Source organism: Anabrus simplex, chromosome 1 (genome assembly GCF_040414725.1).
Source record: "Anabrus simplex isolate iqAnaSimp1 chromosome 1, ASM4041472v1, whole genome shotgun sequence".
In the NCBI taxonomy this organism is placed as follows: Eukaryota; Metazoa; Arthropoda; class Insecta; order Orthoptera; family Tettigoniidae; genus Anabrus; species Anabrus simplex.
The window spans coordinates 1757088387-1757115900 of record NC_090265.1 but is presented as its reverse complement, the minus strand read 5'-3'; positions in this window follow the sequence as shown (position 1 = coordinate 1757115900).

Sequence of the window (27514 nt, the reverse complement as noted above, 5' to 3'; positions counted from 1 at the left end):
ACTTTCCGAACAGATCCTCTTGAATTCGAAGCTCAAGAATAAGACATTTCTGGTGAGCTTCGTTGACTTTGAGAATGCCTACGACTAAAGGCCATAAGCCCTTCTCAAAAACCACATGAATTTTTAGATTCTAATCTACCTTAAGTGTAACTGGGATTCGAAGCTCGGTCATTTCGGTTGAAATCCAGCAGCTAAGCCACTGTGAAATTCACGAATGCCTTCCTCTCCTTTTGACATGTTCCGTGAAGCCACTTAAGTTCTATGTTAATTACTATATTAATGATCACAAACAAATCTGACTTCAGCAAGTTTCCTTTTTAATTTATAACGCACGATGTAATTAACTCCAAGTTCTTCACCCACGGTGTTTAGACCGGTATCCCGGTACTGCTATATTATACAAATTAATTAACGATGTACACACAAACGCGAACGGTTGTCTGGTGGGTTTCCAAGATAGAAGATGTAAACCCGCATATGTTTCTGGGGGTTATTTTACCCTCTTTGCTCACTAATGAGTCATTTACTGATGAACTAAATTAAAACGCGCTCATGCTGTAATAACAGCAGAAATAGGAGTCTGCAGAATCTATACGTATGAGTATGATCCGGTGTTTTATAATCTATCTGTTAACGGGGACGTAGTATGTCTGTTGCAGTAAGCAGCAAGCTGAGAGCAAACTCGAAAATTACGACTTTTACCTAAAGTATACATAGCATATGTCCGTCTGCCTTGGACAGTGATATCGAAAACACTATAACGTTTTAACAACTGAAATTGGCATGAGATACAGCTTATTTTCTCACCTATACGAGCATGATTTTTATACCTATTAAAAATTACGTTTCAGTGACGCCATGAAGACGCGCTCTGAAGATGGTTTTCCGTGGTTTCCCATTTTCACACCAGGCAAATGCTGGTGCTGTACTTTAATTGAGGGCACGGCCGCTTTCTTCTCACTCCTAGCCCCTTCCTATCCCATCGTCGCCATAAGATCTACCCGTCTCGGTGTGACATAAAGCAAATTGTAAAATTGTTGCCTTAATCATGTACTAGTTTATAATTGAGATATTTTTGTGGTATGCTCTGCCGCAAGATACAGCAGATATCTTGGATTCAGGGGGTCAACTGGACTATATCGCGATTGACCTGTCTAAAGCATTTGATAGGGTGGATCATGGGAGACTACTGGCAAAAAGGAGTGCAATTGGACTAGACAAAAGAGTGACTGAATGGGTTGCTATATTTCTAGAAAATAGATCTCAGAGAATTAGAGTACGTGAAGCTTTATCTGACCCTGTAATAATTAAGAGGGGAATTCCTCAAGGCAGTTTAATCGGACCTTTATATTTTCTTATGTTTTCTTATATATATAAATGATATGAGCAAGGGAGTGGAATCGGAGGTAAGGCTTTTTGCGGATGATATTATTCTCTATAGAGTGATAAATAAGTTACAAGATTGTGAGCAACTGTAGCGTGACCTCGAAAATGTTGTGAGATGGACAGCAGGCAATGTTATGTTGATGAACGGGGTTTAAAAGTCAGGTTGTGAGTTTCACAAATAGGAAAAGACATCTCAGTTTTAATTACTGTGTCGATGGGGTGAAAGTTCCTTTTGGGGATCATTGTAGGTATCTAGGTGTTAATATAAGGAGAGATCTTCATTGGGGTAATCACATAAATGGGATTGTAAATAAAGGGTATATATCTCTGCACATGGTTATGAGGGTGTTTAGGGGTTGTAGTAAGGATGTAAAGGAGAGGGCATATAAGTCTCTGGTAAGACCCCAACTAGAGTAGCAGCTCGATTTGTTCTGGGTGATTTCCGACAAAAGAGTAGCGTTACAAAAATATTGCAAAGTTTGGGCTGGGAAGAACTGAGAGAAAGAAGGAGAGCTGCTCGACTAAGTGGTATGTTCCCAGCTGCCAGCGGTGAGATGGCGTGAAATGACATTAGTAGACGAATAAGTTTGAGTGGCGTTTATAAAAGTAGAAAAGATCACAATATGAAGATAAAGTTGGAATTCAAGAGGACAAACTGGGGCAAATATTCATTTATAGGAAGGGAGATGTTCAATAAATTTTCAATTTCGTTGAAATCCTTTAGGAAAAGGCTAGGAAAACAAGAGATAGGGAATCTGCCACCTGGGCGACTGCCCTAAATGCAGATCAGTATTGATTGATTGATTGATTGATTGATTGATTGATTGATTGATTGATTGATTGATTGATTGATTGATTGATTGATTGATTGATTGATTGATTGATTGATTGATTGATTGATTGATTGATTGATTGATTGATTGATTGATTGATTGATTGATTGATTGATTGATTGATTGTAGTGACGTCAACCTTCACCGAAATGACAAATAATCGCCCTTTCTTAATACATTTATCCTCCAGAGTTGTTTTTTCCCTCGGACTCAGCCAGGGATCCCATCTCTACCGCCTCGAGGGCAGTGTCCTGGAATGTGAGACTGTGGGTCGAGGGGATGAAATTGGAGAGGAGGATGAGTACCTAATGGAGGTGGCCTCACCTGCTATATTGAATAGGAGCCTTGTGTGGGAATGGGGAGATCGGAAGGGATAGGCAAGGAGTAGGGAAGGAAGCGGCCGTAGCTTTAAGGTAGGTAAAATCCCGGAGAAGTGGGAAACCACGGAAAAACACTTCGAGGATGAGTGAGATGGGAATCGAACCCGCATCTACTCTGTTAACCTCGCGAGTCTGAATGAACCCGGTTCCAGACCTCGTATCACTTTTCAAATTTCGTGGGGAGCTGGGAATCGTACCCTGGCCGCCGGGGGTGGCAGCCAATCACATTAAATACTACACCACAGAAGCGAACCAAAATCACCTATGTCCTTGCGCTGAGGTGGTTTTGCTCGTTTAAGGCATCCCCACCCCCAATGGAGACTGTCCTGCCATCTTAAATCTCTCGCTTTTTCAGGAATCGAACCTGGCCCTTCAAACACAGCAGTTAAATAGTGATGTTATTCTACGGGGGCGGACTCCTATTTGTAGAGTACGTAACCTATTACTTACATTCTTCTTTCTAGCCTTTTCCCAATTACAACGGCACTTGGTGTGGAGTTAGCCTGCTTTTAAGGGTGGTTGGCTTTCTTGGCTCCAAACCCATGTCATAGGATGTAATCACTATTGCATGTTTCTGCGGTAGCTTTGTAGTTTGATACTGTTTTATGCAAATGAAGATGTGTTTTAAGACGAGCACAAACTCCCAGTCCCGAACTAGAGGAATAAACCAGACAAAATTGAGAACCTCGGTCTGGCCGAGAATCGAACCCGGAGTCTTTTGAACGGAAGTACATTGCACTGACTATGAAGCGAAGGAGCCGAAATATGACTTAACACAATAATGTACGCTACCTGTGTCTGAAATATCGATTCAGACCTGGAAGATTGTTACGAAATATTTTGTCACACCGGTCAATAATCTACGCGCGTAATTTTGTTCCTCTCCCAACGCGTGTGTGACAAAAGGTGTTATCTGTCAGATAAACACGCCATTAAGTATGACACAATTATACCACACATACGAATTATAATTGGATTAATCATTACATGAAACCTAAATGTTGTAATATAACACATGAGAACGTCACACGCATCAACATTGGCTTGCACTCCGAAATGAATGGCGTTATTTGTCAACGTCATTATGAACTTGCTGCTTGTGGCAGCAGTTACCTTTTCTCTCTCAAACGCTAAATATCACTTGCTCTACCTCGGCAACGACAATCAAACTGGGCAAGAGATAAGTTATCAATAACGTTTGGATGTTAAGAAAAAGGCACATTTATTTTCTGAGCTCATTTTATGCGAATTCTGAAAAATAACTGTGCCCACACCCCGGTTTAAAGCAATTTTATGTGCATCATATAAGTGCATATTTTATGTGCATATAAGTGCATATTTTGGCCATTTCTATTATTTTGGCGTATTTCGCTTATTTTAGTGATATAAGGCCATACAGAGTCTCTTTCTTGTAAACCCAGACCGAGCGCACGGTGTTTGTACCCTGCGCTACAGGAGCAGCCTCAGCGCAGCTTAGGTCGCGCGCGGCCGCCCTGCTTTAAGCGCGTATACAATCTTGTATGGAATCTTACCTCATAAAAGATGCTGGAAGTGCCATGCTTCATAATGAGGGACTTCATAAACACCATTAGGATTTTCCGCACACCAATAGCGAGAGTTATGACTGTTCATACGACCATTAAGATGAAAGCAAGCCTCATCCGAAAAGAATAATGATGCAAGATACCACTCACAATACCTCACTCTTGTGGCTGGACTAACAGGTTTTAAACAATGCGCCCGTGTAAAGTGGTGGTGGTGGTGGTGGTGGTGGTGGTGGTGATTATTGTTTTAAGAGGAAGTACAACTGGGCAACCATCCTCTCGTGTAAACCTTCACGGTTTTATGTGTGACAGCTTCGTAGTTCTGTGCAGGGGGCTTATGGTTCCAATCTGTAGCTAGCTTCAGGTAGTTTTAGTCTCTCCCTTTGGATGGCGCTGGAGGTCATTCATAACGTGTAAATAGTTATATACAGGTTCTGTAGATAGCACGCAAGTAAGCATGAAATGAGCGATGTCAATAATTAAAGGCAGTTTGTCTCAGAGTGAAGTATTTCAAGTATTTCAAGTCTAACCTAAATCAGTGGGCCCTTCTAACAAATTAATTAGTCATATAACGTCAAGCATTGTGGAGATTAGATTGCATCGAATTCGACTTTACCCAATCGATTAACCTTGTTCGAACTTATATTCGATTTTAATCGATAGTTCCCATGATGCTACAGTATTTGTGTTGTTTGTAAATCTTTGTTCCTTGTGCTTGTTTATTTGAAATATATCTTCGCCAGTCCTCCTGAAATCCTGTATTTCCTGTTGAGTGCACATCAGGGGCTGAAAGCTGAATGGTTCTATTAATGTAGTTCTATATATTTCCTGTCTCAGTGCATTTAATTCTGTTATTTTATTTTCATGTGGTACTTGGATATTGATGTGATACCCCATTCTCTTGCATATGGTGTGCTCTGCTGTCTTGCTTTCGAAGGGATTTCTTATTTGTTATAATACCAGCTTTGTGTGAATGTGTCAATTATTCATTTGAAGTTAAAGCTGCTTTAAGGCGTGTGGTTATGTTGTCAGTAACATAGTATGCCATACGAACTAGGGGTATCAGATCATTATTTACAACATACTAAGTACTTGAAAACAAAAATAAATGAATTACAATGTATTGGGCATGGAAGTAGTAGAACTGCATTATTATCGCCGGCGGAGAGGGGGTGGGGCCAGGGGCAGGAGAAAGAAGTGGGGAGGTAAGCATACCCGGATGTGCGTCACTGCGCCGGATGTCGCTTCTCTGCGCTATCTGTTGATAATAGCGGTAAGATAGTGCACAAAATGCGCACTGTGGCGCTATCTCTGATGTGAGACTAAAACTACTAGCGCCGAGTGGCTTGGTACCGAAATTTATCATTGGGTTTCATCTCTATTTTATTCTATCCTCTTTGGTTCTGTTTGCAGAAGAAACCAAAACTCCTACTTGTGCTAATTTTGTGTGATTTATTCGGTGACTATTCAAGATTCGCACCTGGTCATTTACCTTTTCCTCTGTTAAAACTGTTCGAGTGCGCACATGTTTTTTATTGAGCACTGAGCCAGTAGTTTCAAATTTATTTATAGTTACGGTGTTGCAATGATAACTGTCTCACCGTGTTAACAGCTGAGATTCAGACTGGCCAGATCGAACACGTGCTCGCTCTTTACAATTACAGCTGTTTAGGTCTCGGAGGGTAGAAACGTCGCTGGATTGTTGGGGTTTGTAAGCGAGATACTGTATTTGGACATATTTTCAACATTTTTTTTAAAATTGAGGCGTTGCCTTTAACAAGGTACACGTTATCTGCGTCGAGTTTCAAACACGGGATTTGTAGTAGATATATTTTCCTTCCTTTTCCAAAAATAGAAACGTAGCAGGTTTGGAAGATATAATTCTGAGAAAGTGATGTTGGACGAACGTACGCTGGCGGATACAAAAAGAATGCTAATACATCGATTTGTTTTTTCTTTCTTTTTTCTTTTTCTTTCTTTTCGGAAACATAGTGAAAACTTTGCCACTGGACTATGCTACTGAATGAATGTATAACGTGTTAATGTACCTACTGGTGCTCTGTCAGTCTGCATGATAAATATGTGTGCTGTATTATGGCTCATCACTTTTTGACTCGTTTTATGTTGGTAGTATCTAATACTTGCAATTAACCCCTAAAATGCTCAAGTCATATTTTACTTTTTTTGTTATATTAACCCTCCTTTAGTCGCTCACGGAGATTTCCTCCGGGCCGATTACATTTTGCACGGTACTGAACTTCTCAGCTGAACTGTGTACCTTTCTCCTCTACTTTTCTCCTTGTTCAGTTAAAACATGTTATTCATCAAACACATTTTTCTCAGTTCAATATATCTGACGAACATTGGATTAGAGAGACGGTGGTTGATATTGTCTTCAGAGGAAGTACAACTGGGCAACCATACTCTTAACACTATTCACAGGAGGGGGTGGGTGGGGGGCTGAGATTCAACCCTCCGAAGAAATGAATTTATCTGCAGAAAAGGGAAAAGGTATTGCGACTACTCCTACCACTACTCTAACTCATTAATCTCCTTCACACAATATACATTGCATTTGTTGAGCCCTTGAGGTGGTAGAGAGGGGAGCCCTCGCAGAGTCTGAGGGATAAACCAACCCTGGACGGTAAAAGGATTAAGAAAGGAGAGTTATTTTTATTGACTTATCACATTTGGACTCGTCCTGTCAGCATTTCGGCGCGATCGTGCATCCTGTGAGCGAGTGTGGGATCATTGTTGTGAAAAGTGACATCACCTGGACGTTTCCTCCGTGTGCAAATAATCCAAAAACCTTATATTTTAGTGCATATTATTTATACTATTAAAAAAATATTGGCTACTTGAAGATCACCAAACGGAGCCGTGATAACTAAGAACCTTCGTCACTGTCTTCCACCTAATTGGTTTATGTACGAATCTCAGTCAATGCATACGAGATTTTTGCTATGGAAAGTCATATCTCCGTGGTTCGGACTCCACAGCTTGTAGTTACACATGGATGCGGATGTATTCAGGAGGGAACCTACAGTTTTACTGTGAGTCCATACCATATAAATCTGAAATTTAATTTCAAAAACATCGCATGTACTGCTTGGGATTCAAATCACCGCCGCTTTAGTGAGAAGCATGCAGTTATGTCACTCGACTACCAACACTCAACCGCCCCCACTCCCTTCTCAACGAACCTATTTTGGATTCCATGTAACTATGGTCAACAAGTCCAGACAATGCAGTTCCCTTCAATAATAAAGTGTCTGATATTAAGTAATCTGCTACCTGCGTTTCAGAAACAGCTGAAAATGAGGATTTCTGGAATGGTACCTTCCGATGTCCAACTATGAAATGAAGATGGGAAGATGTGGACATTGTGTAAGTGCTACCAAATTACCTCGTCAGCATGTTAGACAGAATTAGGTACACCAGCGATCGAGTCAGGCCCCGGAGACCCACTGCTACTTTGCGCAAGTGACAGAAAAAGACTGCCGGGCTGAGTAGCTGAGACGATTGAGGCGTTGGCCTTCTGACCTCAAACTGGTAGGTTCGATCCTGGTTCAGTTCGGTGGTATTTGAACATGCAAACATACGTCAGCCTCGTGTCAGTAAATTTACTGGCACGTAAAAGAGCTCCTGCGGGACTAAATTTAGGCACCTCTTCGTCTTAGTGGAAGGTAAAATCAATAACATTATTTTTATTATTATTATTATTATTATTATTAAAAAAGTACTAAATGATGAAGCTCTTAAATAAAAACTGAAATGCATTCCTGTAATCATTACGGGAAGGTACAGAGAGGACCAGCCCTCTAATGGCAGATGCCTTGAGGTAATAGCAAATTTCACTCTGCTGGGTCTCAGAGGCGCAGTCGGACGGTTCTCGGGTTAAAGTTGGGGCATAAAAATGGACAACAAATGGTACTAAAATTATACAAGTTACATTTGAGAAGGTATAGCGCCTTATCATAATTCCAAAAAGTGTAACGTCATCAACGCTGAGCATCAAACCGCTTATCGGGAGTGTCTCAAACTCAGCAAGTAAACTCGTGTCCTCATCACGAGGTGGTGCAGCTCTTTTAAGGCACAGACCCAATTGAGGTGAGATGCATTTGCTATTTCAACTATATTCCAGCCCTGCTGCCATTCCTAAATTCTGACAGCACCGAGAATCGAACTCGGGCCCCCGGGGATGACAGCTAATAACATTAACCGTTACGCTACGGAGGACAACCCTGGACGGTAAACGGATGGAATAAATAAATAAACTAGATACTTTATTTTGACAACATTACTATCACGTGGTACATATCCTACGTCAAAACTTGAGCCGTGAGCCCCCACACAGCTCTGTTCGAATTTTTTAAATACTTCCCTTGTCTTTCATTCTTAATCCAGGGTTGGCTTTTCCTTCGGACGCAACGAGGGATCCCGCATCTACGTCTTCAAGGGCAGTGTCATAGAGCGTGAGACTTTGGGTCTGGGATACAACTGGGAAGGAGTACCAGTACTTCCAAAGTGACCTCACCAGCTATGCTAAACAGTGGCCTTGTGGGGGTATGTAAAGATTGGAAGAGACAGACTAGGAAGAGGGAAGGATGCGGCCGTGGCCTTAAGATAGGTAACATCCCGGCATTTGCCTGGAGGGGAAGTTTGAAATCCACTTAGAGGATTGCTGAGGTGGCAATCGAATTCCCTCTATTCAGATAATCTTCCGAGGCTGAGTGGATCCCGTTCCAACCCCTCGTATCACTTTTCATATTTCGTGCTAAAGCCGGGAATCCAACCGGGGCCTCCAGGGCTGGCAGCTAATAACACTAACCATTACCCCGACTACACGACAGAGATGGACACTTGCCTTATCAACAGGAGAAATATGTCTCTTTCTCTTACACTCAACACTTCACATTTTCTTGCTGGTAGCTTGAACGTGAGTGTGATAGCGGATATAACAATCTTCTCGCTCTCTCAATGAACTTCTTTTTCGTCATTAGGAGGTAAGTTATGAACGGCGGCCTCGGCGGATTTAATTAATTTCTACGCTGAAATTTGGGAAGACGTGGCATCAAAATTCTCATAGGCATCCAGTGTTGTTTGGAGCAAACGTCATTCCTCTTTTCAAATAAAATCGAAGGAACTAGAATTTCTCCAGTTCCTAATGCAGACAATGAAGAAGATTACCTTGAGACGCGGCAATGCCTTCCCGTGATAATCCCTACAAGAATGTAGGCTATAGCTAGCAGCAAACATAATTTCGTCAATCCTTCGATGATAGCCCAGTTAAGCTCTGGGCTTAGTGCGCTAGCGATTTACCATCGCAGTAACACAGAAAGGTTTTCTGCGACAGCGAAGAAGCCAAGAGCTGGGATTGGGAAGAGGGCGGTCGTAGCATTAATTAAAGTACAGCCCCAGCACTGAAAATAGCGAAAACACGAAAATCTTCAGGGCTGTCAATGGTAGCTCTTCTTCTGCTTTTGTGCGTTGAAGATGCTCATGACTTTTGAAGTACAGCTGGCATAGTCGAATGTGTAGTTCTCACGTATTCTATGTTCTTAGCTTCGACTCTCTCCTTATAGAAAATAGAGGCTGTTAAATATGAAGCATATCAATGTTCTCATCTCGAAGATATCAGGGACTTTAGCCTCTTTGGACAGCAAACAACATTAGCAACATGAGAGACATGGAGGATGCAAACTTGTTCGAAGTAAATCAGTAATAAAAATCTGACAGGAAAATTCGCCGGCAATCTCAAAGTCTCGTAAAGTGACATCGACTGGGTACACTCAGCCTCGGAAGGTCAAATGAGTAGAGAAGGGTCCGATTTCCACCTCAGTCATCCTGGAAGCGGTTTTCCATGGTTTCCCTCTTCTCCTCCAGACAAATGGCGGGATGATACCTAATTTAAGTCCATGGCCGCTTCCTTCCCTCTTCCTTGCTTATCACTTCCAATTTCCCCATCCCCCCTCAAGGGCCCTGTTCAGCATAGCAGTTGTGGGGGGCCTGGGGAGGTACTGGTACTCCTTCTCAGTTCTATCCCCCCGAACCAAAGTCTCACGCTCCAGGACACTGCCCTTGAGGCGGTAGAGGTGGTATCCCAGGCTGAGTCTGAGGGAAAGCCTACCCTGGAGGGTTGTCACCTCGTGACATACGGGCGTGCTTACTCCGGAAGTTCTTAAGGATTTCCCGGGAGTGTGCTCTACAGCTTCGCGATTTTAAGATTATGATTGAAAAGTTTTTCATGAATAGACGGTTCAAGATACTTAAATTGAGTCGGTAAATATTTTATTTTCTCGGAATAAATTAAAAGCATTTTAGTCAATTTAGAAATTGCAGGAATATAAGAAAATATAGGTTTTAACGTCAATATAGGCGCATAGGACCACCGTTTATAACTTTACGAGTACACGAAACATTCTAAATATATCACAGCGGTGCAGCTTCACGTAGCTCGCATGCGGAAGTTGAATAGAAACGTTCTAAGCATAAGAAGCGAAAGTTTTCACACAGGAAAACTTTGCATTGCATGTCAGCAAAAGCCTAAATTGTTAATCATTTAATACTATCTGACCTACAAACATCAATCAAATCAATCATCATTCATTCACTAATGATCTTCTTTTAGGGCAGTCGCCCGGATGGCAGATTCCCTATCTGTTATTTTGCTAGCCTTTTCTGAAATGATTGCCAAAAATTGGAAATTTATTGAACATCTCCCTTGGTTAGTTATTCCTAATTCCCCTTCCCGACACAGATAGGTCTTATGGCGACGATGAGATAGGAAAGGCTTAGGAATGGGAAGGAAGCGGCCTTGGCCTCAATTAATGTACAGCCCCAGCATTTGGCTGGTGCGAAGATGGGAAAACATGGAAAACCATCTTCAGGGCTGCCGATAGTAGGGTTCGAACTCACTATACCCCGGATGCAAGCTCACAGCTTCGCGTCCCTAACCACACGTCCAACTCGGCCAACTTTATCTTCATATTGTAATCTTTCCTACTTTTAAAGACACCACTCATTCTTTTAATTTCGTGTGGCTATTTCTAGCCGAGTGCAGCCCTTGTAAGGCAGACCCTCCGATGAGGGTGAATGTAAACTCGTGTCCTCATCCCGAGGTGGTGCAGCTCTTTTCAGGTACACCCCCATTGGAGGTGAGCTACATGTACCATTTTAACCACATACCAGCCCTCCTGCCATTCTTAAATTTCTGGCAGTACCGGGAATCGAACCCAGGCCTCCGAGGACGGCAGCTAATAACACTAACCGTTACGCTACGAAGGCGGACACCACTCATACTTATTCGTCTACTGTGATTCAACGCTATCTCTCCACTGAGAGTTTGGAACATATTACAATTTTCTTTCTAAAAAATACGGCATCATTTTGACGTCATATGTATTCACAGCCCTTTCAATAGCCAGCACAAAATTTCCTGTATAAACGAAAAATTTATGGGCACAATAAACCCAGTAATATAGGAGAGGCTCCGTCATCCACTTTTTCCTAAACTGTTTGGTTAATCTCCAGCGTTAACTGGTTCATATCTCATACTTCCTCGGATGTAGTGCACTGAATTCGCAACAAAACTTTATCGGTGAAGAGTTTTAATATTAGCATTCAAAATTCCCAAGGGAAATGCATGGAGTACGCAGAAATGATCAGAATCTCTTCTAGCGAACGGAGTACAGACATCAGCGCGTGACTAAGGATCGCACGGTATCAGCTGTTTATACGTGTTGTGCTGTTTGCGTGGCTCAACACATGTAGCAGAGGGGAGTGGACAAGCGGGGCATCGCGAAAGAGAAATTTAAACCAGCTTTTCTTGTAAGTTTTTGGGTTTGTACCCTGCGCCGCGTGTAACGAACTCTTAAAATTAAATAAAAATTATAAATGTTCTCAGAATGTGCGATACATAAACAATTAACAGAAATCAATTATCACTAAACATACGTCCTCAATAGCATAGTGACTCTAAAGTCGAGGTGGAAAATCCCGGCCCGTTACATCAGGAAATCTAAATAGTGTAAATAAAATGTTTGGCATTAATAGTGGTGTGCATCTCTTATTGACACCTATAAAAACACAATAATAACGTACGAATATATTTTGGACTTAGATTTATTGAACTACATCCTAGAATACTCTGTTCTAAATAGGCTTTAATACCTGTCACTTCCACAGGAAGTGCTTGCAATGTTTACTTTTAGTATATAAGTTATGTTACATGAGTATGTATTTCGGGAATTATTTCGTAGTGTGGCGCTCTCTGACATGCATGAAATGTTCTGTGTTTATCGATATACTTCATAAAACAAACGCAATCTGTTCACCCGAAACCAGCAGGAGTTTTACTACTAGTATTCCAGTTTTGTACGCCAGTCCGTTCAGAATACCTTAGCGCATGATGATCAGAAATAAGGCCCTGTATTATCCTGGCATAATGATCAGCTGCTGCTCAGTAATACGCTGCTACTACTGGCCACTACGGCCACGAGCCTACTACGCTGGCGTAGCAGGAGTAGAGGTGATACCCCCACGTGGCGCGTCCCAGGTGGCGGATAGGGCGATCCTAACCGACTTGCCGGCGGACTTGAGGGAAATAAAATACCTCTCGCGGACCAAACATAACACCCCCTGTGGGGGGGGGACGCAGACGTAGACTACACCCACGGTATCCTCTGCCTGTCGTAAGAGGCGACTAAAAGGGACGACCAAGGGATGATTGAATCAGAACCATGAAACTACATGTGATAAGTACCATCAGTCGGGGAACATCATGGGTCGCCTTCACTTGCGAGTAGTACCACTATGTCAGGTACTCAATAGTTCTGTGATTAGTAGCAGCAGAAGGGTTCATTGTGGGTCTCCAGTGCCTGCGATTAGTGTCACTAAATGCGGAACACCACGGGCTTACGTTGCCCGTGATTAGCACCATTATGTGAGAAACACCACGGGTCTGGGCGTTGCCTGTGTTTGGTAGCACACTATGAGCGACATCGTGGGTCTGCGTTGCCTATGATTAGTACCCACTATATGAGGGACACCACGGGAATACCGGCGCCCTTGATTAGTATACCTAGGTGAGCAGCACCATGGGTTTGCGTTGCCTATGAGCGGCACTATTATGTGAGAAACACCGTAGGTCTGCATTACCTGTGCGATGTACAATACTTGTGAGTGGGACCACAATGTGTGCAACGCTACTTTTGATTAGTACCGCAACATGAGAAATACCATGGTTCTACTTTACTAGCCATAAGTACCCTTATAAGGAGCCGAGACATAGATTTTGAACTCTTTTTGACAAGCAACATTATCGATTGAGGATTGTGCTTTGGAAGCAGTCCCTTGGCCAATACTATTATTCATCATCATCATCTGTTTACCTTCCAGGGTCGGCTTTTCCCTCGGACACAGCGAGGGATTTCACCTCTACCGCCTCAAGGGCAGTGTCCTGGAGCTTCAGACTCTTGGTCGGGGATACAACTGGGGAGAATGACCAGTACCTCGCCCAGGCGGCCTCACCTGCTATGCTGAACAGGGGCCTTGTGGAAGGATGGGAAGATTGGAAGGGATAGGCAAGGAAGAGGGAAGGAAGCGGCCGTGGCCTTATGTTCGGTACCATCCCGGCATTCGCCTGGAAGAGAAGTGGGAAACCACGGAAAACCACTTCCATAATGGTTAAGGTGGGAATCGAACTCACCTCTACTCAGTTGACCTCCCGAGGCTGAGTGGACCCCGTTCCAGCCCTCATACCACTTTTCAAATTTCGTGGCAGAGCCGGGAATCGAACCTGGGCCTCCGGGGGTGGCAGCTAATCACGCTAACCACTAGGCCTACACCACAGAGGCGGACAATACTATTATTAATTCAAGATATTTTCTGGGATGGTGGGGCATTGCGGGTCAACCACTGATTGTTTTAAATTCATATTCATCCATTAATTCTTCATCATCACGTTTTGAATTCTAGTCAGTGGATGATTTTAGATTTTAAAATTGTCATTACATTTCGTCTCATTTCGAGCCATTAGGGGCCGATGACCTAGGTTTGATGCCCCTTTAAACAACAAACAATCAGCATCAGTATACTACGGTAGCGCACCGCCCAGCGTTATGAAGCAAGACAGCTTGGCCGGCTACACGCTGAACAGGCTGACACACAAGTTGCTCACGATTGAACCTACATTTCTCTGTCGATTTTCCGGTGAGCTTTCATACTAGGTTTGTTTCCCAGCTTGTTTTGGGATATTAACCCTAGACTGCTGTGCCTCTGTGGCTCAGACGGCAGCGTGTCGGCCCCTCACCGCTGGGTACCGTGGTTCAAATCCCGATCATTCCATGTGAGATTTGTGCTGGACAAAGCGGAGGCGGGACAGATTTTTCTCCGGGTACTCCGGTTTTCCCTCTCATCTTTCATTCCAGCAACACTCTCCATTATCATTTCATAACATCTATCAGTCAAAAACGTTACAGATTGATTTTTGTTACAGAACACGATGTCCTTCTGACGATTATTTTCAGACACTCTGTATATAAAAAGCCTTACTTTTCACACTCTGAAAGTTCATTTTACGGTAGTTCATGGTAAATATGACAGAGTACAGACATACGCTATATGACGTCCGTGAGTCTCCTTTGACAAGTAAGTATACTTCAAATTTTATCGTAGAAAGTTTCTTTTTCACTGTACTTCTCCATATACTTGATCTCGAATACCACACTGAACAAAGAGTGTCCTCTATGACCCCAATATTAAATATGTACCATAAAAGTCCAGTGATATAAAAGTGCATGCGGTAAATATTGAGAAGAAATCGGGGATATCTTTTATGGTGAGGGAGTTCAATGGTATCCAGTGCAGCAATCTTTCCCAGTAACATAATAACCAACCAGAACAGGGAACATATAATCGGATTACACTTGAACACACCCATTCAAACTTGCTCTGAATGGTCAGCTTGCTGAAGCGTCTACAATAATGGGCTTTGATATCCAGCATAGCCTACTGTATGAGCCATCGCTAACAAGCGTATTGTAACTTCTGCAAACATTTCAAAAGTAATAATGTTTTGCTTGGTTTAATGGTATTCTAACAATAGGAATACAAGGTTCAAAACGACCAGCAATGTCTGCAGTTCAAACAACGCCACATTCATGTCATTGTATTCTTACACAGTGATGAATGAACGTTAATACGACTTCAAACACTTTTGCCATCAATTAGATTTGTACTTTAAATTTTATTTTCAAGTTATAGATCCCTGCAGGTGAATAACTTAATTGAATTATTATTAAATAAGTCGTCAAATCTATTTTCTCTTCATTTATTTCGGACAGGAATTTGCGCTTTACGTTTTTCTTCTTTATACCAGGTTGAATGTCTCAGACGATGAACCAGTGTCTCTTTTAACTAAGGCGGTGGGTTCGATCAGAGCCCAGTCCGGTGTTATTTGAAGGTGTTCCAATACGCCAGATTCGTGTTGATAGATATACCGCGACGTAAAATAACTCTTCTGGGACATAATTCTGGTACCTCGACGCCTCCAAAATACATAAAGGTAATCACTGGGATGTCAAACCAGCGTTCTTCTTCTGCGTTCTTCTGCCTATTACTAATATTATTATCCCGGCGTATACAATGGTATATATATATAATGCGTTTTTCCCCCTAAGGAGCAGGTATAACCATTATTTAGCACTGGACTTCTTGTTCTTCTTATCTTCCCAAACCTTCCTCATCCTTTCACTATGGGCTTGTCTTCTCTCTTGTGTATTTTTGAGTTTCAAGTTCCTGGCTGTTAGGTTCTTGGATGTGAACTTACGTGAATTGATTTTCTGTCTGAATGTGGTCCGTGTACTGGACAGTCGGTCAATATTAATTTCTGCGTGGTCGCTTTTGTGTGTCTACCGACCAGCGTAATTTGGTTTGTCGGGTTCCATTAATGGTGGAAAAGATATTATTTTTGGTCAGTAGAGAGTCATGCATTCGTGCTATGTGTCCGTAAAATTTCCTACGCCTCTTCCGTGCAACTGAGGGAACCGCTCAGTCATATAATACAGTTCTTCTCAGCTTCCAGATAACGTCTTGAATCTTGGGTCCAAATATCTTCCTGAGTATCTGCCGTACTATTTTCTCCATGTCCTTGATGTTGATGGTAAAGGATGACGTTTCAGTCGCATAGAATGCTCCTGGGAGAACACATGTGTGATAATGGCGGAGTTTGTGGAAAGCGATTCGTTATTGTACATATTACAAGTGATATTGTAGGCTTTACGTCTTTTTTCTGCACGTGTTATATTAGCTACTTTTACACTTCCAGTGTTCCCGATAATTTAACCTAAGTGCTTGAAGTTCTTAACTGTTGTGATGTTGCCATATTTCGTTGCATTTGATGTCAGGCTTTGGTTCCTGGGGTCCATGTATTGTGTTTTCCCGTAGGATATTTGGAGGTCTGTTTTGATGGCGATTTCATGAAAAAGTTATAATGTTACTATTTTTAATATTATTATTAATGTTATTGGTTTTACGTCTCACTAACTACTTTACGATTTTCGGAGACGCCAGGATGCTGGAATTTAGTCCCGCAGGGGTTCATTTACGTGCCAGTAAATCTACCGACACCAGGTTGAAGTATTTGACCACATTCAAATACCACCGGACTGAGCCAGGATCGAATCTGCCATGTTGGGGTCAGAAGGCCAGCGCCTCAACCGTCTGAGCCATTTATCCCAACATTATTATTATTATTATTATTATTATTATTATTATTATTATTATTATTATTGTACCGGGAGGTACACCTCAACGCCGCGCATTCAAAATAAGCGCCTTAATGAACTCCTCTATCGAACAAAAGTGGAAACTACTACAACAGGAACTTAGAACATTAATCAAAAGATGTCACCACTGAAAAATTAAGTAATTATTTTGTTGTGAATTTCCCTAAACTGAGTGAATTTCTCCTTGTTTTGCTTGCCATTCATCAAGAAGTTTGGACATTCTTCCACAGATGACACTACCAAAAAACTATGATCGTGCACCCTGGTGCAAGGTGTAAGAACTTATAACTTAAAGAACTTTTGTATTTCTAGGTTTTTTCATAACTGATCTATGTTCATTTATTTTTAGGTTGGCAACCCTCCTTTTTCCTTCCGCCAGTTTTGAATCTGGCCAATCAAAAATTTCGGTAATTAATTTTCAACCTATCACAGGCTTCTTTTCCGATTCTGAGGGTAACTTTGCGATTAACCAATTAAATTGAGAGGGTGGGGCTGGTTTAATCTTGAATGATCTCTAACCTTCCCTGAGGGTTTATCAACTGCGGATTTTCACGTTTCTTGGCCAATTGATTGTCGTCTATCTGAGTGTGTGTACTTAAGCAGGAGGCGGACGGCCTCTTTCGTCGGCAGCAGAACATCTATAAGGTAATGGCCACATAAATTATATCTTTCTTGTTGTAGCTGCCTCCGCAGCTTAATCCGAGGGGAAAGGTCCGAATCTTTAGTTATGTAACCTACTTTTCAAAAATGTAACTTTATTCTGGCTAATGTAAAAAGTTCATAAAATCTTTAACTGTAAACCGGAGATAGAGAGTGAAGTACCCTCTCGAGCTCCCCTTCATCTTGGTTTGAGGTGACTTCGTTTTGTAACGGTTTTCTTCCTGTAATGTGTTAAAGTGATTTCCATGCGAGCCACCTCAGTAGTTTGGGAATAGCCCCTGCTTCATGGGCCGAGCGCCCTATAGGTTTTAGTATTTCATTATTTGGAGCGTAGTGTTCGCCTCCATTCGCTTGTGTTTCGGGTCGTTTACTTAACCTGTTCTTTTTCACAAAGGCCCTATAGGTTGAGTACTAGATACTCCTGTTTCAAATTGTAGTTGGGCCATGGAAGGCCAGAGAGCATAAAATTTTGATGATTGCCTTGAGTGGGCCGTAAGAAACTAAGAGCATGTTAGCTCTTTTTCAAAGTTTAGTAATTGTGAAGGTGCCTCTGGAAGGCTTGATATTGTAATTTAGGGAGCAAGTGCTCTTTAATTGAGGGGGTTTCTTCCCTTGGATAAATGATTCCTTAGTTTGAATTAAAGTTTTGGTAAACTGTATCCTGTATCTCTGACATTGTAAAATAGGGGCTTGAAGCCCAAAATTGTTAAGGTTCTGAATCTTGGATTTTCCTAGTCTTGTTTCAAGGTTACTTTTGTACCTGAAATATTGTTATGTTCACTCAGTGAAAAATTTTGTTAAGTTTGTTTTGGAAAAGAAATATAACCTTTTAAATTTTTTTACTAAACTTTTATATTGTAGATAGACCCATTCACCCCGGCACCTTCTTTAACCTCTTTCTGCTCCACGGGTATCCCCGGAACAAGTGGTAGCAGAGCGTGGTTAAATGGGTCTAAATTAAGCCTTTTTTGATGGCTAAACATAGAATCCGCATCGAATACTAAGAATTTTCTCAGTCACTGGAATTTGTTTTCTAAATTTGTCAATTTTATATCATCATGTCTGGCACTCGTGAAGTCCTCCATCCCGGGTACTTGCGCCAGGAAGAATTCATATATATATTACTAGAAATGTTCAATCTGGAGGTACGGTTGCGGCAGATACTGCGAACTTAAGGAATTCCTAGAATTGCCAATTAGTATCCCAATTTTGGGAGAAAAGGAAATTGATGAGGCTCTCTCCACTATCACGGACAACACCACCGAGCTAGCGTCTGTAGTTAGTTTTTTTTGACGTAAGCGATCCATCTCTTAATCAGCTTAAGAGAGTACAGGCTAGACTGATTCATTTTTATAACAGAGTTAGCGATCTATTGTCTCTAAAGTTAAAAGAAGATCATGCCAAGGAGGCTAGTAATCTTGTTGAACACCTTTCAAAAATGTCAAATAGAGTTAATCAATTGTCGACTAGGGCAGCTGCTTCCAAAACCGACCAGACCCCTGTGATAAACATTGTGAGTGAGGAAGATTCTTCCAAGATTGTAGAAAGTAGAAAATCTGTAGCAACGCAACAAACATCAGCCCCATTGGAAACACAGACTGGTCATCCTAGACAAATTCCACCTTTCTTTTTCAATAATGCTGTATCAGAAGCTTCTCAACCCCCTAGGCCGTCACCAATTATGCCACCCTGTTTTAGTAGTTTGCCCCATCCACTGGCTATGTCACTTAGGCTACGGCCACACTTGCGTGTTTTCCCGCAGCGGGACTGCGTGTTTTTCACGCAGCTGGACGACCTGCGAGGGGGGTGGCCACACTTGCGGTTTGTTCACGCTGGATTTTTGCGTGTTTTTCACCAACTTGACAACACGTGGCCACACTTCCGTGTTTGTACGGCGTGATTATATTAGTGTGTTGTATATTGTGATGCCGGCTCCGTGGTGTAGGAGTAGCGTGCCTGCCTCTTACCTGGAGGCCCCGGGTTCGATTCCCGGCCAGGCTCCCCTGTGAGTGGGGGCGGTAGAATAACACCCACGGTATCCCCTGCCTGTCGTAAGAGGCGACTAAAAGGGGACCCAGAGGGTTTAAACTCCGGAGCGTGGGTTGGCGACCACGGGGCCCTTAGCTGAGTCCTGGCATTGCTTCCACTTACTTGTGCCCGGCTCCTGACTTTCATCTATCCCATTCGACCTCTCTTCGTCAACGCTTGTTCTTTTTCGACCCCGACGCTATTAGGTTTGCGAGGGCTAGGGAGTCTTTCATTTTCACGTCCTTCGTGGCCCTTGTCTTCCTTTGGCCGATATCTTCATTTTTCGAAGTGTTGGATCCCTTCCATTTTTCCCTCTGATTAGTGTTATATGGAGGATGGTAGCCTAGTTGTACTTCCTCTTAAAACAATAATCATCACCACCACAATCCCGGCCAGGTCAGGGATTTTTACCTGGACCTGAGGGCTGGTTCGAGGTCTAGTCAGCCTACGTGATTAGAATTGAGGAGCTATCTGACGGTGAGATAGCGGCCCCGGTCTAGAAAGCGCAGAATAACGGCCGAAAGGAGTCGTCGTACTGACCACACGACATCTCGTAATTTGCAGGCCTTCGGGCTGAGCAGCGGTCGCTTGGTAGGCCAAGGCACTTCAAGGGCTGTAGTGCAATGGGGTTTGGTTTTGGTTGTATATTGTGAGTAGCAAAACATCGCCATTGCTCTTCATATAGAAGGCATTCCATTTTTAAATAATAATTCCGTTGTTGTGTTATGTGCTTGGTTGTTCTTCGCCGTCGTCAGCGTCAAAGAAAACATTGGATCCATCCTGTATTAAGTGACAGGTCATCAAATGGACAATTTGTGCTCCTACACTATAAACTAAAAGACAACCAAGATAATTTTTTTGAGTATTACAGAATGTCCGTGACCTTATTTGAACTGCTTTTCTGTATGTTGAAAAATGCTATCAGCGAAAGAAACACAAGGCTGCGGGAATGTATTCCTGACGAAGAAAAACTCGCATTGACATTAAGGTGTCGTTAAGGCATGGGTACCTTTGTACCTCCAAAATTATCAGTTCACTGTCTAACATTCTCCTAAGTTTTAAACACGAACAAAACCGCAGCGTCTTCTTCCCGCAAGTGTGGCCAGGCACTGCTGAGCGGGAGAGCGTGAAACACGCAAAGAAAATGGACCCCGGCCCATTCTCGAGCGGGCGACCTTGAAGACGCGCCTTGTCTCTTGTCCCGCTGCGTCTATTTCACGCAAGTGTGGCCAGTCCCATTAAAATCAGTGTTGTGCATTTTTAGCGCGTGTTTTCCCGCAGTCACGCTGCGGGAAAAAACGCAAGTGTGGCCGTACACAGGGGAATTTCAAAATCTTCCGTAAATTCCACTAATGATGCCATTTCATTTCTAAGGTTCTTAGTTGAATTTCGGGATCAAGCACTAGTGTTTTCCCTCTCTCACTCCCGAATCCTTCAAATCTTGTACCCGTATTCTGTGGGCGTCGTTGTCGGACAAGAACGTCAAGGCTATAGCCGATAAATCATCTATAGAAGATTTCTACGCCCACCTGTTGGCAAATTTCATTCCGGCAAGGGCAATGTCCTCTTTAATACAGAAGTACTATTTCAGTAAGCCCACCTTGTCCACTAAGCTAGGTCTATTATCCTCTCATCAAGCGTCGCGCCCCATGGAGCACCTATATATAGACTACGTCGGACCCTTCCCCCAATCAAAGGGGAACGCCAATAAATTCTTTCTGGTATGTGTAGATCGTTTCAGTAGTTTTTCCTGGTTAATTTCGTCTAAGCCGGCAACCGCCGAGTCCACCATTTCTTGTTTAAATACCATATTTGCTTCTTTCGGTCCCTGTCAGTATATTGTTTCTGGTAATGCTAAAGCCTTTACATCCAACCTCTTCCGTAAATTCTGTTTTGATCTGTCTGTATCACATGTAACTACTTCGGCGTATTATCCTCAATCATCTCTGGCTGAGCGGGTCAACATGAAGATGTCCGACTCGTTGGCTGAACGGTCAGCGTACGGGCCTTCGGTTCAGAGGGTCCCGGGTTCGATTCCCGGCCGGGTCGGTGATTTTAACCTTAATTGGTTAATTCCAATGGCAAGGGTCTGGGTGTATGTTTTGTCATCATCACTCATCCTCATTTTTTTTTTGCTAGTTGCTATACGTCACACCGACACAGATAGGCCTTATGGCGACGATGGGACAGGGAAGGGCTAGGAGTGGGAAGGAGGCGGCCGTGGCCTTAATTAAGGTACAGCCCCAGCATGTGCCTGGTGTGAAAATGGGAAACCACGGAAAACCATTTTCAGGGCTGCCGACAGTGGGGTTCGAACCTACTATCTCCCGAATACTGGATACTGACCGCACTTAAGCGACTGCAGCTATCGAGCTCGGTATTTCATCCTCATCACGATGCGCAGGTCGCCTACGGGAGTCAAATAGAAAGACCTGCACCTGGCGAGCCGAACCCGTCCTGGGATATTCCGGCACTAAAAGGCATACGACATTTCATCATGAAGATCCTTCCAGGTGGGTTACTTCCCTGCATTGGTTGGCCTTTGCTTTAAATTCGGCTGTTCATGAGTCCTATAAGTTTACTCCAGCTTCTCTTATGTTAAAATTTGTTCCTAACACGCCGCTCTCTAATCTTTAGTTACTTAATGATATTTTACCAGAGGCAATAGATCCTGATAACATTAGAGATCTATGGAAGAAGGCTAAGGCCAATCTGTTGTTTTTCCAGCCTTTTCTTAAATGATTGCAAAGGAATTGGAAATTTATTGAACATCTCCAATGGCAAGTTATTCTAATCCCTAACTCCCCTTCTAATAAACGAATATTTGCCCCAATTTTTCCTCCTGAATTCCAGCTTTATATTCATATTGTGATCTTTCTTATTTTCAAAGACACCACTCGAACTTATTCGTCTACTGATGTCATTCCACGCCATCTCTCCGCTGACAGCTCGGAACATACCACTTAGTCGAACAACTCGTCTCCTTTCTCTCAAGTCTATCCAGTCCAAACATTGCAACATTTTTGTAACACTACTTTTGGTTCATGTTTGTGGGTTACTGTAGTCACGTCCTAGTTCGTGAACTATGGGCAACGGCTGAGTGGCCTAGTAAGTGCTCCTGAGAGTCGGGATACCAGTTGCTATGGAATGGGAGTGGGCATTTCGGACATATTCTGAGTCGTGGCCCTCCTTGTGCTCAGGCGGCCAGGACTACACAATTCACCGGTGGTCCATAACCCGTTAGAGGAGAGATCTTCACTTGGACTATGTGCAAGTAGGGCAGCATCCTGCTTCATGAATTTACCGAGCTCAGAACACTTTAAGCAAGCCTCGGACCTATGGGAGTAATGGAGTCCCACTCCCATTTGACAGGCGAGGGACTCCTTGGAAACAACTTGGCGAACGAAATGGAATTCGATGGGGAGCTATCAATATTAATGGGGCTTATGGAAGAAAGAAGGTAGAACTTGCTGAGTCAGCAAAGAGGATGCATCTGGATGTGCTAGGAGTAAGTGATATTCGGGTAAGGGGAGATAAGGAGGAAGAGATAGGAGATTATAAAGTGTACTTGACGGGTGTTAGAAAGGGAAGGGCAGAGTCTGGGGTAGGGCTCTTTATCAGGAATACCATTGCACGCAACATAGTTTCTGTTAGGCACGTAAGTGAGCGAATGATGTGGGTAGATTTTTCAGTGGGAGGAATTAGGACAAGAATTGTGTCCGTGTATTCACCATGTGAGGGTGTAGATGAGGATGAAGTTGACAAGTTTTATGAAGCATTGAGTGACATCGTGGTCAGGGTCAACAGCAAGGATAGAATAGTGCTAATGGGCGATTTCAATGCGAGAGTTGGGAATAGTACTGAAGGATACGAAAGGGTGATTGGTAAATATGGGGAAGATATGGAAACTAATGGGAATGGGAAGCGTTTGCTGGACTTCTGTGCTAGTATGGGTTTAGCTGTTACGAATACATTCTTCAAGCATAAGGCTATTCACCGCTACACATGGGAGGCTAGGGGTACCAGATCCATAATAGACTATATCTTAACAGACTTTGAATTCAGGAAATCTTTTAGGAATGTACGAGTTTTTCGAGGATTTTTCGATGATAGAGACCATTATCTGATCTGTAGTGAACTAAGTATCTCTAGGCCTTGGGTAGAGAAAGTGAAATCTGTCTGCAAACGAATAAGGGTAGAAAATCTCCAGGACGAGGAAATTAGACAGAAGTACATGGATATGATTAGTGAGAAGTTTCGAACAGTAGACAGTAAGCAGGTTCAGGATATAGAAAGTGAATGGGTGGCATACAGGGATGCTGTAATAGAAACAGCAAGGGAATGCCTAGGAACAACTGTGTGTAAAGATGGGAAAAGGCGAACATCTTGGTGGAATGATGAAGTGAGAGCAGCCTGTAAACGTAAAAAGAAGGCTTATCAGAAATGGCTCCAAACAAGGGCCGAGGCAGACAGGGAGTTGTACGTAGATGAAAGAAACAGAGCGAAACAAATAGTTGTTGAATCCAAAAGGAAGTCATGGGAAGATTTTGGTAATAACCTGGAAAGGCTAGGTCAAGCAGCAGGGAAACCTTTCTGGACAGTAATAAAGAATCTTAGGAAGGGAGGGAAAAAGGAAATGAACAGTGTTTTGAGTAATTCAGGTGAACTCATAACAGATCCCAGGGAATCACTGGAGAGGTGGAGGGAATATTTTGAACATCTTCTCAATGTAAAAGGAAATCATCATGGTGGTGTTGCAAACAGTCAAGCTCATGGGGAGGAGGAAAATGATGTTGGTGAAATTATGCTTGAGGAAGTGGAAAGGATAGTAAATAAACTCCATTGTCATAAGGCAGCAGGAATAGATGAAATTAGACCTGAAATGGTGAAGTATAGTGGGAAGGCAGGGATGAAATGGCTTCATAGAGTAGTCAAATTAGCGTGGAGTGTTGGTAAGGTACCTTCAGATTGGACAAAAGCAGTAATTGCACCTATCTATAAGCAAGGGAACAGGAAGGATTGCAACAACTATCGAGGTATCTCATTGATTAATATACCAGGCAAAGTATTCACAGGCATCTTGGAAGGGAGGGTGCGATCAGTCGTTGAGAGGAAGTTGGATGAAAACCAGTGTGGTTTCAGACCACAGAGAGGCTGTCAGGATCAGATTTTCAGTATGCGCCAGGTAATTGAAAAATGCTACGAGAGGAATAGGCAGTTGTGTTTATGTTTCGTAGATCTAGAGAAAGCATATGACAGGGTACCGAGGGAAAAGATGTTCGCTATACTGGGGGACTATGGAATTAAAGGTAGATTATTAAAATCAATCAATGGCATTTATGTTGACAATTGGGCTTCAGTGAGAATTGATGGTAGAATGAGTTCTTGGTTCAGGGTACTTACAGGAGTTAGACAAGGCTGTAATCTTTCACCTTTGCTGTTTGTAGTTTACATGGATCATATGCTGAAAGGTATAAAATGGCAGGGAGGGATTCAGTTAGGTGGAAATGTAGTAAGCAGCCTGGCCTATGCTGACGACTTGGTCTTAATGGCAGACTGTGCCGAAAGCCTGCAGTCTAACATCTTGGAACTTGAAAATAGGTGCAATGAGTATGGTATGAAAATTAGCCTCTCGAAGACTAAATTGATGTCAGTAGGTAAGAAATCCAACAGAATTGAATGTCAGATTGGTGATACAAAGCTAGAACAGGTCGATGATTTCAAGTATTTAGGTTGTGTGTTTTCCCGGGATGGTAATATAGTAAGTGAGATTGAATCAAGGTGTAGTAAAGCTAATGCAGTGAGCTCGCAGTTGCGATCAGCAGTATTCTGTAAGAAGGAAGTCAGCTCCCAGACGAAACTATCTTTACATCGGTCTGTTTTCAGACCAACTTTGCTTTATGGGAGCGAAAGCTGGGTGGACTCAGGATATCTTATTCATAAGTTAGAAGTAACAGATATGAAAGTAGCAAGAATGATTGCTGGTACAAAAAGGTGGGAACAATGGCAGGAGGGAACTCGGAATGAGGAGATAAATGCTAATTTAGGAAGGAACCTGATGGATGAAGCTGTACGCATAAACCGGCTTCGGTGGTGGGGTCATGTGAGGCTAATAGAGGAGGATAGGTTACCTAGGAGAATAATGGACTCTGTTATGGAGGGTAAGAGAAGTAGAGGGAGACCAAGACGACGATGGTTAGACTCTGTTTCTAACGATTTAAGAGGTATAGAACTGAATGAGGCCACAACACTAGTTGCAAATCGAGGATTGTGGCGACGTTTAGTAAATTCTCAGAGGCTTGCAGACTGAACGCTGAAAGGCATAACAGTCTATAATAATAATGTATGTATGTATGTATGTATGTACTCTTCCGTAGGAAATCACCCAGAACAAATCGAGCTCCTTTTCTTTGAATTTTTTCCAGTTCTTGAATCAGGCAATCCTGGTGAGGGTCTCATATACTGGAACTATACTGTAGTTGGGGTCTTATCAGAGACGTATATGCCCTCTCCTTTACATCCTTACTACAACCCCTAAATACCCCCAAAACCATGTGCAGAGATTTGTACCCTTTATTTACAATCATATTTATGTGATTACCCCAATGAAGATATGTTCTCATACTGAGACCTAGGTACTTACAGTGATCCCCAAAAAGAACTTTCACACCATTAACGCAGTAATTAAAACCGAGAGGACTTTTCCTATTTGTGAGACTCACAACCTGACTTTTAACCCGGATTTTCATCATACCATTGCCTACTGTCATCTCACAGCATTATCGAGGTGATATTGCAGTTGCTCACAATGTTATAATTTATTTATTACTCTATACAGAATAATATCATCTGAAAAGAGCCTTGTATCTGATTCGACGTCCTTACACATATCATTGATAAATATAAGTAAACATAAAGGTCCAATAATAATGCCTTGAAGAATTCCCCTCTTAATTATCACAGGGACAGATACAGATTCGCATACTCTAATTCTCTGAGTTCTGTTCTCTAGGAACATGTATTAACAACGGCAGCTGACCTCCATCTGAGTGCGCGAGTCAACACAGCGCCATGTTATACCAGAATTTAGCACAAATTTTGCCTTACTTTGAAGCGCTATTTCATGAGAACTACGTTTAAAATTTTAATTTTATCTTGCAACAGGTAACCTTCTCTTTTACCTGCAATTGTCTGACTCGTTGGCTGAATGGTCAGCGTCCTGGCCTTCGGTTCAGAGGGTCCCGGGTTCGATTCTCGGCCGAGACGTTGATTTTAACCTTAATTGGTTAATTCCAGTGGCCCGGGGTGCTGGATATTTTTGCTGTCCCCAACATCCCTGCAACTCGCACACCACACAACACTATCCTCCACCACAAGAACACGCAATTACGTACACGTGGCAGATGCCGCCCACCCTCATCGGAAGGTCTGCCTTACAAGGGCTGCACTCGGCTAGAAATAGCCACACGAAATTATTATTATCTGTCAATTGATACATTAAACATAATCGTAATTTAAATACCCTCGACTATTTACGTTCTACCAAAACACTGGAAAGTCTTAAAATATTTCTTTCTTTTTATCCGTTGTCGGAGAACGTAAGCCTATTTAAAACGCACACTTCTTGGTATCATTGGACCCAGTATGAAAAGAAAAACAGGAAGTATGTAACTAAACCAAACAAATAAAGCAATCTTCTTTGTTAGAACTTTACATGAGACAATAATGTGTTGGTCCTCATGAAACCTGAGGCACTCTTGAATGCACGCAGAAAGATCACTCCCCTCAAAGGAAGCATCTTATAGGGCCTGAAACATTAATAGTTAGGAAGTCATTTGCTACGGGTCGGGTAATATTGTGTTAGTACAATTCAGCCGTCATGTTTTCTTGAATCT